The sequence below is a fragment of the Carcharhinus amblyrhynchos genome, chromosome 27 (genome assembly GCF_965287045.1).
Source record: "Carcharhinus amblyrhynchos chromosome 27, sCarAmb.v2.hapA, whole genome shotgun sequence".
Taxonomy (NCBI): domain Eukaryota; kingdom Metazoa; phylum Chordata; class Chondrichthyes; order Carcharhiniformes; family Carcharhinidae; genus Carcharhinus; species Carcharhinus amblyrhynchos.
The window spans coordinates 10,575,397-10,590,102 of NC_137350.1; the positions used below are offsets into that span (position 1 = coordinate 10,575,397).

Genomic DNA, 14,706 nt, shown 5'->3' on the forward strand with positions numbered 1-14,706 from the left:
ACGTGGCCCGCCCTCATTACCTCCCCCACTGCAAACCCCCCACCCGCTATGTTTCCCAATGGGAAAATCCCCCCCAAAGATCAATCAGCAGGCCAAAAAAACAGAAAATGCCTGGTGCCTGTGAAACTATGGACTGGGTAGAAATCAACACCTTCAGGAGAGGCAAAGAACAGTGAAAACTGACCGAAGAAACAGAAATAAGTGTTCACCTCTCCACCATGATCATAGAATCCCTACAGTATAGAAGGAGGCCATTTAACCCATCGAGTCTGCACCATCAACAATCCCATCCAAGCCCTGTCCCTGTAACTCCAAGTAATCCCCCTGACACTAAGGGAAAATCCCACCTAGACCTATTCCCAGTAACCTCACATATTTACCCCACTAATCCCTCTACATGTCTTTGGACACTAAGGGGCAATTTAGCCTGGCCAATCCACCTAAACCTGCACATCTTTGGAGTGTGGGAGAAACCAGAGCACCATGAAGAAACCCATGCAGACATGGGGAGAATGTGCAAACTCCACATAGACAGTGATCCGAGGCTGGAATTGAACCCGGGTCCCTGGCACTCTGAGGCACTGTGCCACTGTGCCATCCCACGATCCATTAAGAACATATTAAAGCTACCAAAACTCACTCGATACCTCGATACGCAAATCTAGTTTTTAACACTAAAATTAGTAAAAGGTGGAAACCGTTGCCTAATCTCATCAGAAACAAAATGTTGCTACATTCTGCTTGTATTCAATCTGCTGTGGTGAAATTCCTCTCCGCAAAATAATGAAGACATTTTCATTGGGCTGGGGTTGTGTTTTGTTTCATCGTCATTGCCCTGTGTTGTAATGGGTTTAGCACAAGCGCCCTTTAAAAAGGAAGATGAGAATTTCCGGCCTAAATTTTCCAATCCTACCTATTGCGGGGATCGTTACAGGTAGGACAGAAAATCTGACGGATGAGCAAAAGGCCCTCTGACTTCGGGTGGGAATTTCCGGTGCTGCAGAAGGCGGAAGCGGAAACTCCCACCAAAAGAGCCAGCCATTCAGCCCATCAAGCCTGTCCTCCTATTCAGTGAGGTTATGGTTCACCTGGATCTAAACTCCACCCGCCTGCCTTGGCTCAGCGATTGAGACTGACCCGAATTTACCCTGCATTGTAAAAATATATATGATTGCAAGCAGCCCCACAGGAATTCCTTTCCTGTGATAGCCCGTTGATTAATCATTCATGAACAGACAAGTTGCACAGACTGAAAAAGAAAACACCATTAATTGGGCTAAAATATTTGCCCCAGGCTATGGAAGTAACCATCGCTTTACCTTGATGCTTTGCCCTGTGAATGGATGAGCTTAGTCATAAAATTGGGCGGTATGAACAAGTTGGGCCAAAGGGCCTACTTTCATGCCATACACCTCTACGATTCTACACTGCACGACATGCAGTCCAAGCTGGTTATCGTTGGAGCCTTGTTTGAATACAGCACAGTTCTGCATTACCTCATCACCTTTCAAACTGAATCATTGGCAACAACAGTTCAACTCATAGAAGTTAAACAGCAACCAAAGCTGATCCATGTCAGTCCCAAATATTTAGATACTTGTTTCAATTGCTTCATTGCTCCACTTGTTGCTGGCCCGTGTTCCAGCCACATCAACTGACAGCACATCTCATCGGCTGTGAACGCCCTTGGCTCCTTCGTGTTCTCCTTCCCTTCCCATCCCAGCTCCGTCACTCAGCCTAACACCAATGAATGATATAACAAATCGAGATCCACCTCCCCCCCCCACCACTCCGAGTGATTCATTAGATGTGTGCATGACTCAACAACAACAACTTGCAGAGAAATATTGTTTTCCCGTGAAACATTCCAAGGCGTTTCGGGTTACCAAATGGAAATGTTACACTGAGCCACACATGGAGATTTCAGACAGATACCCAGAAGCTTGGCCAAAGAGGTAAGTCATAGAAACTTTCAAAACTTGCAACATTCTTCAGGGACTCAACAGGATGAATGCCAATTGTGGGGGTGGAGGGGTGTGTGGGGGGGGGGTGGCGGTTTGGTAGGCAAAACCAGGGACATAGTCAATTCTCCAACCACACCATGCCATTAAGTTTAAGTTTACAAGTTTATTTATTAGTGTCACAAGTAGGCGTACATTAACACTGTAATGAAATTACTGTGAAAATCAAAGAATTGAATCCCTACAGTGTAGAAGGAGGTCATTCGGCTCATCGAGTCCAATCCCACACAGGGCCTATTCCTGTCATGCCACCTATTTACCCTGCCAATCCCCCTGACACCAGAGTCAATTTAGCATGGCCAATTAACCTAACCTGCATACCTTTTGCAGTGTGGGAGGAAACTGGAGCACCCGGAGGAAACCCACGCAGACACGGGGAGAATGTGTAAACTCCACACAGACAGAGACCTGAGGCTGGAGTTGAACCTGGATGCAAACTCCACACAGACAGAGACCTGAGGCTGGAGTTGAACCTGGGTCCCTGACGCTGTGAGGCAACAGTGCTAACCACTGTGCCACTGTGCCACGCCAGTCCCAGAGAATAGTGTGTGGACCTAAAAATTGTTTTGCGCCTGGCGCCAAATAGTTTGCGAGTATCCTGGCCCCTTCCTAATGGTACAAACCAGCTCATATCCAGAAATACGCCAATTGGCATATTTAAACTAGTATTTAAATATGTAGAGCCCATTTGAAGCCCAGTACACAGAATTTGCCAGCCTTCGAGCATGGCGCGATAACAGCAAGAATCACTACTTGTCTCCACTAGCAAAGACCTGTCAAGATGGTCATACCAGGGGGGCTAGAAGGCCACTAAAGCCTGTGAGTGTTGGGGGGCATGGCCGGGTGGTGCCATCACACAGTGTCCATCTTGCGGGCTCACCTGAGACACTGTCACTGCCTGGCAATGGCCAGAGGACAGTCCAGTGCTGCCAGTTGGGCAACACCAGTATGCTAGAAGCAGTGCCCAGGGAGTGGGGCCTATATGGAGACTATGACGACTATGGGCTGATATTGGAGGACCCATCAGGAAGATCCCATTGCCGGCGACCTGTATCAGAAGGGGGGGGTGGTGGGGGAGGGGTCATGCTGCTGATAGAAGGGTGGGGAAGAGCTGATATCCACGGGGTTAGAGAGAGGGTCTCCCTGTGCACTGTGAGATCAGGCCACCCTTGCGGATCAGTGCCTGAGCATCCTGAAGCCTGGCATGTTTAGGCTGAACCCATCCTAGTACTGGTACAAAACTCCCAAATCACCAACAAAAAGTGACTGAGTGTGGGAGGATTGGGGTGCAGCGTGCACCCAAGGGACTGGCACGGATCACTCCATTATTCTCACCTTCATGAGACTTGCCATTTTTGGGGAGAATTTTGCCCACAATCTCTGAATAAGGATCATTTAGAACAGAAATGAGGCTGAATATCTCCACTCAGAACTTAGCAAATCTTTGGAATTCTCTATCCCAGAGGCTCAGAATGTTCAAGAAAAAGATCAATAGATTCCTAGCTAGATACCAATGACATTAAGGACTATGGGGATAGCTTGGGGCAATGGCAATTTAGTAAGTGATCAGCCATGTTCCTACTGAATAGCGGAGGAGGCTCGAGGGGCCAAATGGCCTATTCCTGATCCTATGTTCCATATTCTTTTTAACAGAAAAGAAGACAAGAGAGGTGGAGTAGTTTTGCGAAGGAATTTCAGCATTTGGACCTAAATAGCTAAAGGCATGGCTGTCAACAAAATGAAGGATGCATAAGGGGCCAGTGATGGAGGTAAGTAACATTCTGGCAAGGTTGTAGGGGTCAGAGAGATTGGAAGGAGTGAGGGCATTCACTGAGGGACAAATCACGCCACGTCTCAGCTTTGATCTCCTGTCACTGCTGAGGTGGCTGCTCTGGGATAAACAGATGCTGGAACTGGCCTCAGCACTGCTAGCAAGGAGAATAACTTACCACTTCTGACTGTTATCCAGTGATCCTGCTGGAGAGCACAAATATGTGAATTTTAAGTGAGGACTACACTACGCCCAGCTGTGGTGACCCACATGGTTGAACAGTCTGCCAACACACTTAAAGAATCTTTACTTGGACCAAGTACGATATGGTTACGAATGTCCATGAAACATGTCTTAGCAACACCTCAGGGACATAGAGAAAAGATGAAAGTTAACATCAATGGAGTATTCTAAACATATCCAAAGATGTGCAGGTTAGTTGATTGGCCATGCTAAATTGCCCCTTAGTGTCAGGGGGACTAGCAGGGTAAATACATGGGGTTGGGGGGGATAGGGCCTGGGAGGGATTGTTGTCAGTGCAGGTTCGATGGACTGAATGACCTCCTTCTGTCGGGATTCTATGATCCTAAGCCCTGCCCGAGACACTGACCTCACATTTGCCAAATAAAAACTATTTGCTAAATGCTCAAAATTGGAAATAAAAGCAGAAGAAGCTGCAAAAACCTATTGCAGTGCAGGTTGAATCTGTGAAAAGTGGAATTAAAGATAATGTTTCAAGTTAGTGATCTATAATCAGAACTCTGATCTGAGACATTAGCTTTTATTTCTCTCTCCTCAAATGCGGCCAGATGCGCTGTGTATCGCCAGCAATTTCAATTTTTTTTAATACTGATCTTATACACATTCACCAATGCTTCGATACAAAATCCCCATCACTGTATCTTCAAATTAGGGAGGTTTCAGGTTCACATCCTGAGTATATATAGAAGGGTCCAAAGAGAACAGAAAACCAGAAATGATACCCAAACAAATTATGTCCAAAAATAATTCAACTGCACTTTCGAGATCACAGCAGCTCGCTCTTCTTAAAATGATGGGATATTTGTCTCAAAGGGCTAACATTTTTCCTTTGTTACAGGTTTTCCCACTCACTGTTATGAGTTGATCCAGACCTGATAGAACAGAAGACAAAAGTGATTTTGAAATTGGCAAGGAGTTCCAAGCAGTTAGTGGCAGCCCCAAAGTAAATTTGTCAAACCTGCTAAAGGCAGAGGATGGAACTTCTTTTGGATTTGTGCACAGGCGCACAAGAAGCTTTGAAATTGCTACCCTTCTCTCACATGTGCAATTCAGACAACTGGCAATAGCGGGTGGCACGGTGGCACAGTGGTTAGCACTGCTGTTTCACAGCGCCAGAGACCTGGGTTCAATTCCTGGCTTGGGCCACTGTCTGTGTGGACTCTGCATATTCTCCCCATGTCTGCGTGGGTTTCCTCCGAGTGCTCTGGTTTCCTCTTACATCCTGAAAGATGTGCTGGTTAGATGCATTGACTCAGACAGGTACTGGACTGTGGGGAATACACAATAATTTTTTTGCAGTGTTAATGTAAGCCTTACTTGTGACTAATAAATTACTTTATTCAATAAGTGCATTGTGCATATGCAGATAGCTGCAGAATTACTTGTATTATAAAAATGTACTTAACCATGCCTACGAAGAGAAAATGTATTATCTATTCTCTTTTATTAATCTTTCCATTAATTTTATTTGCTATTGTAGAGCGTGCACTCAAGTTTTTGGGTGGAATTTTCTAAATCCCCTCACTCCCGCCAACCCCTCTGTGGTTTGCCTTGGGACAGAGGAGGCATCCTGTCATTGGCTAGTGAGATCTTCTGGTCTCAGTACTCTCAATGGGTTTTCCCGTTATTCTCAATATCCGCTGCAGGTACAGGGTCATCATCAGCAGGACTGGATTATCTCACTGGCAAGAATAGCTGGAAGATTTCAGTCCTTATAACTGGAATGTCTGGATCTCGGCACATACATTTTTAATGATACCTGCCTTGTAAAACAATCGGGGAGGCAGTGACTTGGTAGTACTATCACTGGACTAGTAATCTAGAGACAAAGGGAAATGCTCTGGGGACCCAGTTTCGAATCCCTCCACAGAATAAATCTGGAATTAAAACTCTAATGATGACCATGAAACCGTTGTCCATGAAACCATGAAAACCCATCTGGCTCAGTAAAGTTCTTTAGGGAAGGAAATCTGCCATCCTTACCTGGTCTGGCCTACATGCAACATCCAGATCCACAGCAATGTGGTTGATTTTCAAATGCCCTCTGCAATGAAGGGCAGTTGGGTACGTGCAATAAATGCAGTGCCCTGCCAGCGACACTTACATCCCACGAATGAATTTAAAAAAAAGTGCTGGGCTGGCCCATCACTACTTTCATAAGAAGAAATTTGGCCCTTTGGATCATTTGAGTTTGATATCCCCAGGCTAAATGAATAACAGGGCTGGGCTCAGGGCCTGTTCCTATGTACGTCATCAGGGAAAAGTAACTTTAAAGCATCTCCATGGATACCAGTCTGACTGGGATACTGCTGGGAATATTACTGAAGCACTTGTAGTTAATGACTGCCATTTAATAAGCTGCTTTGGGGTTATCAGCTGATTTTACTGATTAGATTTTCAGTAGCATTCACAATTTCAAGAGAAATATTATGAGAAGCAGGAAAAGTGTGTCTTAAGTCATTGCTTCTTGCAATATGATTTTGAAGAGTACCAAAACATCTTTAATATTTAATTTTCACATAAAATCTCATATTGATTTTCTATTCTATTTTGATGCAGGTGGCTTAATGCAGTCTAAGAGGCTCTATACATTTTTAACATAAAATTATCAAAGAATCCCTACTGTGCAGGAGAAGACCATTTGGCCCATTGAGTCTGTACCAACCACCCAGGCCCTATTTCCACACATTTAATCTCCTAATCCTCCTGACACTCGAGGCAATTTAGCATGGTCAATCAACTGAACCCGCACATCTTTGGACTGTGGGAGTGCCTGGAGCACCCTGAGGAAACCTACACAGACACGGGGAAAAAGTGCAAACTCCATAAAGACAGTGACTAAGGCTGGAACCAAGCCTGGGTCCCTGGCGCTGTGAAGCAACAATGATAACACTGTGCCATCCTAATATAGGATTTACCTTCCTAATCCCTCTCACACTAAGGGACAATTTAGCATGGCCAATCAACCTAATCTGCATATCTTTTGGACTCCGGGAGGAAACTGGAGCACCTGGTGGAAACCTATGCAGACATGGGGAAAATGTGCAATCTCCATATAGACAGTGACCCGAAGCCAAAATTGAACCCGGGTCCCTGGCGCTGAGAGGCAACACTGCCAACCACTGTGCCACCATGCAAGAATAATCCACAAACAAATGTGATAGAGCTATGATCCTTTTTAAACCACAGTATCTATCACAATTAGAACACGCTTTTACATCTTGCTAATGGGGATCAAACCACAGAAGAAATATTATATGCAAAAAGTCAAATATTTTACAATCACAAACAAGATCAAGAAGGTCAAATATCCAATGATGCATAATTTGCTTAAATTGCAGGAACCACAGAAAATATCATCCACAAAGCACAACAAACCAAGGACTGACTAATGATTGTGAAACGTTGAGATTGGAAATACGTATCTAGAATTGACCGTCAAGCTATTACATAGATTGCAGATATTCTGTGGAAGCATTGAGTAGATCATAGAGTCCCTGCAGTCCAGAAAGAGGCCATCTGGCCCATCAAGTCTGCACCAACTCTCCAATAGACCATTTTACCCAGCGCACCCCCCGCAACCCCACTCATTTACCCCTCTAATTCCCCCTAAACATATTGGGACACAAAGGGGTAATTTAGCATGGCCAATCCACCTAACTTACACTTTGGATTGTGGGAGGAAACCGGAGTACCCGGACGAAACCCACACAGACACAGGAAGTGCTAACAGTCATCCGAGACCAGCAATCGAACCCGGGTCCCTGGCACTGTGAGGCAGCAGTGCTAACCACTGTGTCACCTGTGCCACATTGAATAGAACAAAGGGCTTTTGGTCAAGCTACAAGTTGGTTTAAATGACAAAATCTAGGAAGTGTTTCAAGATGGCAAGCTTTTTCGTGGAAGGTGTATTCTCACTTCCATAACCCTGTTCTGTTAGGTATATTGGTGTCGGAGATGTCAGGAGTAAGTTTTTCACTCAGAGGGTGGTGGGTGAGTGGAATCGGCTGCTGTCGGTGGTGGTGGAGGCAAATTCAATAGGGTCTTTTAAGAGACTTCTGGATGAGTACATGGGACTTAAAAGGATTGAGGGTTGTAGGTAAGCCTAGTAGGTAGAGATATGACCGGCGCAACTTGTGGGCTGAAGGGCCTGTTTGTGCTGTAGTTTTTCTATGTTCTATCTTAGCAATCAGGCTTTTTAATTTGCATCAATGATAACTGGATTTCAACAGCATTGCTGCAATACATTTGAATTTAAAGTGTTTGTTTCCAGTGTTCTCTTTTCCTCTTCAGTCAATGTTGATTCATGGGCTTTGATTGCAACAACATTCCTGTACCTCACCCAAATGCTAATTATTCATCTGTGAGCCCAAAGAGGTGATTGTCTATTGGATCACAGAGGCCATCACAGCCAAATCCAATCCTCCTCCATACATAATTCCAGCAGGAAGTATCTGATTGGTTTCCTCTCCACCCCACTTCCTAAAGCCACCCTGAACTTCACTCCTGCTATCAGTTACATAGTCCGGAAATTGAATATCTTCTATAAGATTTAGTGCTAGACTGAATGGTGTTTTTATTTATCAAGTGTTGTGACTCACTCTAATCTGGCAATAGTTACTTCCCTTTTTACATAATGGGTTAAAAAAAGCATTGCCTCACAAAACATAGACTTGAAGGGTTGATATAATATTATGAGGCAGTCACCACTCTAACATTGCTTAAGATATACTAGCAGGGCAGCACAGTGGTTAGTACTGCTTCTTTAACAGCGCCAGGGATCCGGGTTCGATTCCCGGCTTGGGTCGCTGTCAGTGTGGAGTTTGCACATTCTCCCTGTGTCTGCATGGGTTCCCTCTGGGTGCTCTGACTTCCTCCCACAGTCCACAGGCGTGCTGGTTAGGTGCATTGGTCATACTAAATTCTCCCTCAGTGTACCTGAACAGGCACCAGAGTGTGGCGACTAGGGGATTTTCACAGTAATTTCAGTGCAGTGTGAATGTAAGCCTACTTATGACTGATAAATAAACTTTAAATAAACAATATAAAGACTGCACATTTCATACTAGACAATGCAGCTATTTGAATAGAGACAAAAAGTAAATTTCATCAGATTTTGAGCAGATATCAGGTTGTATTAGAATCATCACCTTTTCAGATCTCATCACTGCTACATTTAACTTCCCCTTCACAGTATATTCAAATTCAAGTTTATTTATTAGTGTTATAAGTAGGCTTACATTAACACTGATTTGAATTGATTTATTATTGTCACATGTATTAATGTACAGTGAAAAGTATTGTTTCTTGCGTACTATGCAGATAAAGCATACCATTCATAGAGAAGGAAAGGAGAGAGTGCAGAATGTAGTGTTACAGTCACTGTAACTGCGATGAAGTTACTGTGAAAATCCCCTAGTCCCCACATTCTGATGCTTGTTCGGGGACACTGAGGGACAATTTAGTATGGCCAATGCACCTAACCAGCACGTCTTTCAGACTGTGGAAGGAAACCTGAGCACCCAGAGGCGACCCACGCAGATACGGGGAGAACATGCAGACTTTGCACTGTCGGGAATCAAACCCAGTCCTTGGAGCTGTGAGGCAGCAGTACTGTGCCAAATTAGCAACTAAAGTTAATTTTTAAAATCTGGAGATGTAACTATTCTGTCTATACAGGCTACACTATTCGGTAGAAATACGGTTTAAAGAAATTTAATTCCTGGATCAGATGGCACTACTGAGTGACATTAAACCGGCTGAAGAAATGTGATGGGAGTGGAGTGACAATCTCTCCTGCCGATAGGAAAATGTGCCTACTTGGATGGATGGCGTTCTTAACTGCTCCAAACCTCTGAATAGACTTGCAACCTGTGTGACTGGCGCTGAGGATAGATGTCACGCCCAAACGTGATGTTGATTCTTCAATCAGCACTTGAACCCTTAAATTGGATCGTATTGCTTTTAGTTTTACACTTTATGCAAACATGAACTGTCAGTCAGTGTGGAGACGGCAACCTTCAGTACAATGCATGTTCATGACGTGTTAAGGCGTTCGCACCGAAGATTTGATTATTGTCGATACTCGTACCGTGAATTGGTAACAAGATATTGCAGTAAAATTACCCCAGAGCAATTCATGCATGGATTGGAAAGATAAAAAAATGCACAAAAATCGTTGTATTTCTTTTGTTTTAAAAATGCTATTTTTTGGTATATAAATTATGCAGTAAGCTAAAGTATTGAAATATAATGCTCATTTGTAACCATCTTTAACCTACACTAGCCATTTCTGGGTGACCTGATTAAGCAGCGCTATCGGCTTGTTTTGAATTCAACTACACTCCTGGAACCTAACTTCCAACACTGCCCTATTTACAGTAAATTTATATATCAATCCATCACAGTGCAGTGCGGAAACGCTTCCTCAAGCACTTTCAAACCTTTTGTATTTGAATCCGCGGTCTAAACAGTGAACGTCACCCCGAGATTACAAACATAATGCATTCATTATTTTCAAACTTTTTTTAAAAAAAACTAAAACGATTGCTTCTCCAGTGAGTCTTAAATACAAAACAATCTTGTGTAAAAAAGGTCCGGCGAATTGTAAGTAATTAACCTTCGATCCAAAGAAAACAAACGTGTTTTTTACCTGAAGCTGCTGCTTTGGGGATGAATCTACACCTTTCAGAGAGGGCTGCGCTCAAACGCTTCAGTCCACCAAACAGGTTCATCTGAACGTGGCTGGAATTCCTGCATATTCTTCTCCCTGGGGAATGTTTCTGGTCGGAGTGCCCTTGAATGTTGATAGAACCTCCCAGCGGGGTGGGGTGTCAGGTCTGTGTGGTGTCTTGACTGGGCGATGGTCTTTAATGGCATGTCCCAGCCGACCCACGTACCTGCCTCTCCCTCTCTCTCTCTCGCCTCGCTTTCTGTCTGCGGGTCAGAACTTGTTCTCAGCCGCTCTCTCGCTCTCTCTCTCCTTTGCTGTTCGTCTCTGGCTTCCTGTTGAAATTGAATCTCAAACTTCCTCAGTCGCTGAGTTTCAGTCTCATTCTGACAGCGGGGGGGTGGCAGGGGGGAGTCTATCTGCAATTCTGCAAACTGGAAAATTAATTTTAAGATTAGCAGTGAAAAAAATCAGTTTTGTTTTTATTATAAAAGTATTTCAATAATATAAAACAGTCATGTTTACAATAAGCATAATTAACTGTAATTGATTACATGTTTGCTGTAGGAAGGATGTTTTTAAACTGGAAAGGATGCAGAAAAGATTTAAAAGGATGTCACCGGGACGGGAAGATTTGAATTATAAAGAGAGGCGAGGACATTTTTCTCTGGAACGTAGAGGATGAGAGGTGACCATAGAACCATAGAACATTACAGCACAAACAGGCCTTTTGGCCCTTCTTGGCTGTGCCGAACCATTTTTCTGCTTAGTCCCACTGACCTGTTCCTGGACCATATCCCTCCACACCCCTTTCATCCATGTTCCTGTCCAAGATTTTCTTAAATGTTAAAAATGACCCCACATTTACCACTTCATCTGGCAGCTCATTCAACACTCCCACCACTCTCTGTGTGAAGACCCCCCCCAATATTCCCTTTAAACTTTTCCCCCTATACCCTTAACCCATGCCCTCTAGTTTTTTTCTCCTCTAGCCTCAGTGGAAAAAGCCTGCTTGCATTCACTTTATCTATACCCATCATAATTTTACACACCTCTATCAAATCTCCCTCATTCTTCTAGGCAAGTAGGCTTACATTAACACGGCAATGAAGTTATTGTGAAAATCCCCTAGTCACCACACTCCGGCACCTGTTCAGGTAAACTGAGAGAGAATTTAGCCCACCCAGCACATCTTTCAGAGGAAACCAGAGCACCTCGAGGAAACCCACGGGGAGAACATACTGACTCCACACAGAAAGTGCCCTGGGCCAGGAATCGAACCCGGGTCCCAGGGACTGTGAGGCAGCAGTGCTAACCACTGTGCCACTGTGTCAACCTCATGGGTGTCTATAAAAACATGTTGGGTATAGATAAGGTGGATAGCCAGAGTTATTTTCCCAGGTATGGGATGTTCAAAACTAAAGAGTATAGGTTTAAGGTGAGAGGTGAAAAATTTAAGAGGGACCTGAGGGGTAACTTTTTCACACAGTGGGGGTGTGTATATGGAATGAGCTGCCAGAGGAGGTGGTAGAGGTGGGTACAATGACAACATTTAGAAGACACTTGGACAGGTACATGGATAGGGAAAGGTTTAGAGGGATAGGGGCCAAACGCAGGCAAATGGGACTAGTTCAGTTTAGGAAACCTGGCCAGCATGGACGAGTTGGGCCGAAGAGCCTGTTTCTGTCCAGTATATCTTTATCACTATGACTCTATAAGTTAAGTAAATAACAAGTTAGAAGTAAAGTAATAGTCAATATAGTAAATTCCAAGTTAATTTATAGTTACAGATATTTGAGCTTTCAAGTAAAGGTTAGATGTTGATTGGTATTAATTAAATTTAATTACTAGTTATGAGATGAATTAATAATTGTTTTATGGGGAGGATTGTTTCAAGGAATAATGCAGATCCTGCTCCCTCTAACTGATTCACCGCAGGGAAACCAGGATATAGGAGTGGGTGCAAATTACAGGCACTCACTGCGATGGATGTTGAAGTTATAATTAGTCTTTTCATTAACAACTCTTCCTGGAGACTGGAGATTCAGCTGGATAAGACCAGCTGGCTGTGTGCTGTTCACTGGAGGATGTGAATGTTGACCACTCTCCATTTTGCAGCCAGATACTCAAAGCATTGGCCTGGATTTAACTGTTGCCCAATTCAGGTTCAAAGACAGCCGAACAGAGGACCAGCGCTAGAATGTAGGGCAATCTCTTTATTTAAATCTCCCTTAGAAATAATGACCCTCCTACTGGGCAGTACAGTGGCACAATGGTTAGTACTGCTGCCTCAAAGCACCAGGGACCCAGGGGCCCAATTTCAAATCCAGCCTTGAGTCCTCACTTCAGGGAGTTTGCACATTCTTCCTGTGTCTGGATGGGTTTCCTCCAAGTGCTCCAGTTTCCTGCCACAGTCCAAAAGTTTATCGTGTATTTATTAGTGTCGCAGGTAGGCTTACATTAGCTTTGCAATGAAGTTCCCTAGTCGCCACACTCCGGCGCCTGTTCAGATACACTGAGGGAGAATTTATCATCGTCAATGCACCTAACCAGCAGGTCTATTGGACTGTGAGAGGAAACTGGAGCGCCCAGAGGAAACCCACGCAGACATGGGGAGAATGTGCAGATTGCATGCAGACAGTGACTCAAGCCAGGAATCAAACCGAGGTGTTGTGAGGTAGCAGAGCTAACCACTGTGCCACGATGATGTGCAGGTTAGGTTGATTGGCCATGCAAAATTGCCCCTTCGTGTCAAGTGATGAACAGGGGATAGAACCTGCATGAGATTGATGTCAATGTATATTCAATGGGCTGAATGGCTATTTTCTGCACTGTAGGAATTCGATGATTCTATGATTCCACGTTGATATCTGAAATGGACAATTAATCCCACCCGCCATTCTCATTATCCTGTCAGTGGACAGTTGAGACAGTGAAGGTAAGCTGGTTCCAGGTTGATGCTATCACTAGGCAAACTAGGCACTCCTGGGAGCAAACATGGAGACAGCCGCTGAGGAAGGCAGTGTGACTGTGAAAGTGAGTTTTAGTAAACACATTGTCAAACAGCAAGGGGGAAATGGAAGCAATAAAGGGGGACAGGGCAAAAGAGGCAAACGGAAATTCTGTCAGAGAGAAGAGCAGTGCATCTTCAGAGTAGACGTTCCTGGAAGAAACTAAACACTCACCTGCGGCAGCAAGACTTGGAGGGGAAAGGGCTTCAGGTAGTTGGGGGGAGGGGGTTGGTGGGACAGCAGCAAGATACTGCCAGCTTTCAAAAAAATGGGAACTGAAACCATAATTTATTACCAATAAACAAGAGGAAAGAACCTCCAAATTCCCATTGTCATGAGGCATTGCCACAAGGTGGCATTAAAACCGACACAGCGCTGTCCAATCAGATCCAAACCTTCTTGACCCAAATCAGATGCCAGGAGGATTCTGATTGGGATTTTAGCATTTCACTGGTGGGATTTCATTGAGGGAGAGGCACAAGCAGCAAGTGTTGGTCTGAATGTAATGGGGGCAAACAAAGGATTTGAATTAATTCATTTCTGACCAGGTCAGTGATTTGCTTCCAAGAATTATGGCAAATGCCCCCACATTATTTCCATTAATCGGGCAGCAGGATAGCACAGTGGTTAGCATCGCTGCCTCACAGTGCCAGAGACCCGGATTCGATTCCTGGCTTGGGTCACTGTTTGTGTGGAGTTTGCATGTTCTCCCTGCATCCACATGGGTTTTCTCTGAGTGGGTATCCTCCGGGTCCTCCGGTTCTCTCCCACAGTCCAAAAGACATGCTGGTTAGGTGTATTGGCCATGCTAAATTCTCCCTCAGTGTACCCGAACAAGTGCCAGACTCTGGTGACTAAGGAATTTTCGCAGTAACTTAGTTGCAATGTTAACGTAAATCTATTTGTAACACTATAGTAAATAAACTTTAAACTTACTATGACTGGAAACTAAACAACAAATTTTCATCTCGC

The 14,706-nt window shown here is 44.2% G+C and overlaps 1 protein-coding gene across 2 annotated transcripts in view; it reads right to left on the reverse strand.

Moving 5' to 3' along the window:
* Positions 1 to 10,965, reverse strand: part of LOC145359080 (rho GTPase-activating protein 27-like) — a 205,005-nt gene extending 194,040 nt beyond the window's left edge. For both annotated transcript variants that reach the window (XM_080213464.1, XM_080213463.1), the window contains exon 1: positions 10,706 to 10,965. The gene's annotated coding sequence lies outside the window, so the exon portion shown is untranslated. The remainder of the gene's footprint in view (positions 1 to 10,705) is intronic.
* Positions 10,966 to 14,706: the final 3,741 nt, after the last annotated feature.